The sequence below is a fragment of the Paramisgurnus dabryanus genome, chromosome 2 (assembly GCF_030506205.2).
Source record: "Paramisgurnus dabryanus chromosome 2, PD_genome_1.1, whole genome shotgun sequence".
Taxonomy (NCBI): Eukaryota; Metazoa; Chordata; class Actinopteri; order Cypriniformes; family Cobitidae; genus Paramisgurnus; species Paramisgurnus dabryanus.
In genome coordinates this window covers 41,493,123-41,499,765 of record NC_133338.1, presented here as the reverse complement: position 1 = coordinate 41,499,765, position 6,643 = coordinate 41,493,123, and positions in this window count along the sequence as shown.

Sequence of the window (6,643 nt, the reverse complement as noted above, 5' to 3'; positions counted from 1 at the left end):
ATTGTTAGAATGGCACGTTGCAATTCTATAACGAGTTATTATGTTTATAATTTTTGTGCTCAGTCTCTACTATTAGTATTTTTTCTAAGTCTGGCACACCCTTTCTGTATCTTGTGGCTCCAACCGCGCCTTATCAGTTTAACATGTGATTTAATTCTGGATTTTAAGAGTAAGGTGTGAGGACTGCATGGTTAAAACTAATATACATAATGCGTTTGACAGTGATACAATGTGAATGAACAACTGAATGAAAACAAATACAATAAAAAAATAATATTACATCTGGCTCGTGACATCTTATTTGGAGTTTTGCAGGGACGCAGCTGACGCGCGCGCAGGTGCTGTTGCATGCATCTAGTGGCACATCAAATATGTTTGAAGAGTTAAAATATTGCCATGCACGACTCGTGGCACCTTCGCGTATTTAAATGGAAATACTCTCAACAGCAAATTTTTATAGCAGCCAGACTGACCCCTGACTGACGCCTGCTTAAATTTATTTAAAACACACGTGTTATTTGGCTAGTGTTTACAACAACCATCATATGTTTGCTTGAAATAACAATATTAGTAGTGTCACGTGAACTTACTTGTGTTTCAAATTATATAAACATATGGAGCAATGTTCTTTAAACATGACAGTGCTTATGTCCAATACAAATTAAAATAAAGATAAAAACACATAATAAGATATGATAAACTAATTCAAGGTTTATTAGGGTAGGGAATACTTAATACAAATATTCCTCTCAAAATTATTATCTACACTTCAACAGGCAGCATAAACACACAGCACTGCAAGTTTTAAGAAAAGTACAATTGAAGCGTTTTAATTATGACATGGTCATAAGCCACTGATACAACAATGTGCTGCTATAAAGATCATTTGCTTTGACACAAAACAATGTAGGTGCAGCAGTCGTGTAAGCATGCTAATGCATTACTGAAACAACCGTTAATCACAACAGTCATTTTATCTGTATCATAAAGTTAGACACAGTGTTATTTTTATGGTTTGCAATATGACTCTGAGATAGAGGCGTGCTTGTTTTTAGGTCTATGCTGTTACATGTTCTCCAACAGTTTGCATTGAGATCTGTGACTATATGGCATTTGCAAATAGTGGTGATTCTGTTTGTAAGACAAATTGTTTAATTGTTTTAAAACATGCTGTTACGCTTGACCGTATAATTTAAACAGTGACATATTAGTGGTGAATTAAAGACAATAGTACTTTATAATTTAGCTATACAATTACAATAATTGTTTATTACAGCATTTTACAGCATGCGTCAACATTATGTCTTTTTGAGAAATAAAGAGAGAAACATTTGATATACATGCGTCAGTGTGTAAGCATGTGTAGATGCTTACACCCCTTTTACCTTTGCATTTTCTCTTTTTGTCACGAAAATTGGTCTAACTTTCCAATTTTTTTTAAATGTTTATTAAAAAATTGTTTGTTACAAAGATATTCCGTTTTTAGTGTTTGGGCCTTTTCACGTTTCATCTCTATTTCATTGCCAGTCACCCTCTAAGCAAGCAGCAATACCACATTAAAATAAATCACTTGTCTGGTAAACTAAGTCATTTTGAGAATTTAAATAAAATGTATGTCAATACAGTAAGATCAATTCATGTTGATTTGTATACAACTAATACAGGGTGCAGAGAAAAGCAGACAGAGATATAGAGAGACAGAGAGGGATGGGAATCAGAGCCAACAGATCAAGAGAGCCAATGCCTAAATAACAGATGCTAGACACCCAAATAATGACATTTTTGTGTGTTTTCATGTCAAACTTAAAATACTGAATGCCCGCTATGCTTACATTTGTGTTACCTTGTTTTGCAAAGATTTAGATTTTACCCAGGTGTACGAATTGTATACTGAGTCTAATTGTTTAATTTTTCTAATCTGTAAGCTTCTAGATATGTATATTTATTTATGTTTTTACAAAAATATGACCTCTAAATCTTCTTTCCTCTGCCTTTGCATTTGTCAGTGATACTCTCATATAATTAGTAAATCAAGTGTATAAACAAGGTTGTTTATTGTGTTTTAATTCTCAATAAGGAAATAAACATTTACGGTGGCAAGTAATGTTTTCAATTTAGCAATTCCTTTATTAATGGTGAAAGTAACTTTTTGGTATTTTGGTAAACCCTACACATGAGGTCCAAAGTTCAGACGTACTTCAGGTTGTAATACCCAGTTAATTTTATTTTTCTTAGCAATGAATTAGCAGTGAACTACTATACTGTAAAATATCATTTCAGATGTCCTAAAAGAACATACATACTGAATAAAAAATGAAACGTCACTGTTGTCTGTGTATCATGGCCTATGCTATCCTGCTTAACAGAATTGTATTATAAAATCTGCAAAGAGAATTAATAAGCATGCAAGAAATAAAGCAACACGTACAACATGAATATGAATAGGCCGGAGGCCTCAATTTAGCACATGTATACGTCTGCCGTATTTTGCATCTAATTATAAAATGTACACAGACACTGTATTTTTAAGAATTGCTTAAAAGCAGTAAAAAAAGATCTGGTTTTATTATCATCCGAATATATGAAATTATGTTTTCATACTGCGCTGTTATTATTTACACATACTTTGAGGACAGTAACATAAAGGCATATGACTTTCAATTATATCTGACTTTTGTTTTACAAGTTACATGAAAAGTTTCCAATATGCAACATGTACACGTACTTATGCCATTTTAATATGGTAGATGCAACATGTACAGATACTTGGCCATTTTAATTTCCTTTCCAGCTGTTAATAATTTTACCCTAACTTACGTACGTTCTTGCACTTGTTCTGACAATATCTGTACACTAATTTCCAGGACAAGCCTGGTTTTCTCACAGGTTTTTCTGTCTCCTTAAAAAGTTTCCCCCTTGACTGCTGTCGCCGTGTTGGCTTGCTTACTGGAAGACTGCAGACATTAGCTTAACCTAGATTTTCTTTAGTAAATTACGTTTATCCTAGTATAAGTTAGTTTGGAATTGGAGTATTGCTTATTATTATTCTATTAATAACAAAATTTTATACCTCCATGTACTCCAACCTAGACTATGATCATAATATGGTTTGTAATTGAGTACTTATTACATTATTATTTAAATAAGAAATACATTTGAATGATTCCATGTAGAGTAACTTCAAACTTCCTAAACTATATTTAAAAACTGCCATGCTTTGTTGTTTTTGCTTTTCTCTGTTTTCTTCATTTCTATTTCATGTGAAGCTGCTTTGGAACTATGAACAATTGTGAAAAGCGCTATATAAATAAAATTGAATTGAATTTCCTTGTGCCTAAGACAGCCTCTAACATTTTACATTTTGCATAAAACATTGTTTTAATGTGCAATTTCATTACCTATGGCATGTTGTGGTGGGAATTTTACAGAGTATTCACGTTGTGACGTTGTGACGTTGTGTTTCACAATGACTTGTGGCTTCAGCAAAACAACATTTTTGTTGGTGATGTTAAGAAAATTTTACTCGTTACATACTTTTTACTCACTCAGGCCATATTGGCTTCTTCTTTTGTGTTGAACAGATGACGTGCAGGAGAAATAACACACCTTTCTGTTATCCAAACAAGGGAGAACGGAGTACGAGAAATGCCCATGGTGACCCCTTATGAAGACACAGATTAACATGGTTATCACACTTACTATTTGCATAAAAGTGCTTTGGTAAAATTCAGATTGGATTGGATTTATGTGCTGTGACGTGAGTCATGGCTCACATGCGTTTTATACAAAGCATGTCTTATATGCATTGACTTTCTCTTTTGCTCTTGACAATGTGACAGGTTCATCACAGACATTTAAGCTATTGTAACTTATTGCAATAATTCATTTGATCTTAAATTGTGTATTTTTAAGTTTCAATAATAAGAAATACTGAGTCAGGAATGCAATTGTCAAAGTAATGTTCACAGCCGAGAGAAGCTGCATTATTTCTCATTTAAGAAAAGTGATCACTTAAAGATATACTAAAAGATCGGTATATATATGCTACATGTTTGAAACAGAATGGTAACTTCACACAGATTCTAAATTAATCAGATTATAGATTTTTGTTCACTTACACACTGCAAGCTTTAGATGTGTCACTTTGAAACAACTCTTAATTCTGCCCCATACATTTCATACAGACAGTAAGAATATGATACATTTTATAGTATAGTTTTTTGCAAAGCAGCCTTTTTGCATAATAAAATGGAAGAGCTCATCAGTACGCACATCATTTCTGACAGCAATTTTATATATAGTATCTTATATTCTAATATTGTATATTTTGTTACTGTTGTAAGAGCTGTAGCTCTGGTAAAAATAAAATAAAATGGGAAATTACATTAGTTGTATTCTAATACTGATGTGATCTGGTTGTATTAAAATTACATTTTACTAATAAAGCATTTTCAGAAGGATACTGTCTTCAAATTGATCTTCTATAATAAAAACCTTCTCTTATAAACAGTACATAACATTACTCTTGCAGATATCAGAAGTCACTTAATTTAATGGTATTTAATTGAAACAGTTGTATATTAGATACATATGGACACAGAGACAAAAAAGTAAAAATGTTTAAAACTAAATACCACTGAAACAATGTTTATTTCCTATCTTCCTATATTCCTATTTGACTGTGCTCAATATAAGGATCCTTTTAATATTTAAATACATAACTTTAATTTGTTTTTAAATTGTATTTTACTTTATCTTCATACTATTTAAAAAAAGCATGTTACAAATCATAGTTTAGGAAGATAGTAAGGGATCATGACAACAATCCAAATATCATATAATCTTAAAACATTGTTATGCGAGCTGTTTTTAAGGTTAATAAGGTTTTCCTTATAACATTATTACTTTCCATTTTTTGTAACAATATGGGTCTTATATATTTGCCTTGGATTGTGTGAATAAAGGCTTTTGAAAGTAAAAACTATTTAAACTGACTAAGTATTCCTGTGTATTTCCTGTCGGACACACACTGCAATAGGAGTCAAGTTTACAAAACTAGAATTTATGTCTGCTTAATAGTTACCAAAGCCAAACCTTTTTATCTGAGAAAACATTATTTTAAGACTGTAATTTATACAGTTAGGCACACATAGAACAATTAAAGCAGGTATTTATAGAAAATGTCCTATTGACACACTTTCATAAACATTTGCACTATTAAACTCATTAAACATTTTGTCCCTTATGTATTTAAAGACACAAATGGTAAATGTACAGTTTATCAAAACATTCTGACAGTTTTGCACATTTGAGCAAATCATATTTTGCTAAAAATGGCATAATGGTAAAGAAATATTTAATACATTTAGCAAACCCTCCTTGTGGAGATGCCATTTGTGTTAATAATAAGTGTTAGCAATAATTTTAAACACAGTTTGAAGTTTTCACAAAAAAAAGTTATAAGGTTTGCATTACGGTTAGTCTATAGTAGCTCCTATTAATTTACAAATGAACTAATTAAATATGTGTGCTTTATGTGTAGAAATTAAGTTTTCTCAATATTAAAAGTCTGAAATTACTTTTTTTCTTTATATATCTCTGTTTATCTTGTGCCATAACCTTATGTTATACATTTTATCGTGGTGCCCAATGTGTAATTGCATAGACTACCCAACAAACTAATCTGGCTGTATTGTTAAAATAATCTTAATGTGACTGTAGATGTATTGTTAATAAAAAATCAACCTATTATTTATATCGGTCATGGGATTGACAAAAACAGACAGAAAAACTAAGCCACAAATAAAAGAGAGAGGAAGGGAGCAAAAGAGAGAAGGAGAACGATGCACAAAAGCACACGATGCACAATAGTTATGCAACAGCATGACATGTACGGTATGATACATTTGAAAAAATATGTGTTCACTTTTTATTAACATAAATTTAAGTTCTGGTATCACTTAAATAACAGGGTTACAGGACACATTTGATGAAATTTTTTTTTTCTATAGTTCACAAGATTTTTGTAATATTTTAATAAAACATTTATTAGTATTATGCTAATACATATAAGTGATAGATAAAGACATGTGGAGTTTAAATCAATTATCTATTGAAATGTGTGTAATGGTTTTGGGATGTAGAGTATGTTTTACATTTTATGTATGGGATCAGGGAATTATGTATGCTTTAATATTATTATATTGCAGCTTTGTAGATAACACAACCTCTCCCTTGGTCTCCTCATATGTTTTAAGCATAACATTCATTAAACAACATTATAGTGTTTTGTATTGTATAGTCTATAATGTTTTCACAATAATGTATGATGCATAAAAAACATTTTACGCATGATATTAAACCTTTTATAACTCTACTATAGTTACGTACTTTAGGAAGTGTAGTTTTGTTTATGTTATTTATTTCAGTGTTTTGATGTTGCTGAAAAATAAAGCGACCCTCTGACTGTTCATATTTTGTCCTTATTTGTGCTAAATCTTGTCCTTAAGCTTTCCTTTGACATACTTATCATCACGTTTAATCTAAATCTAAATTAACGGACACCAAACTAAATGTGTGGCATAAGTTACTCCTATCAGAAACTCCCATAGCTCTCATTGTGTGAGCTCCGTTGTATAAATGT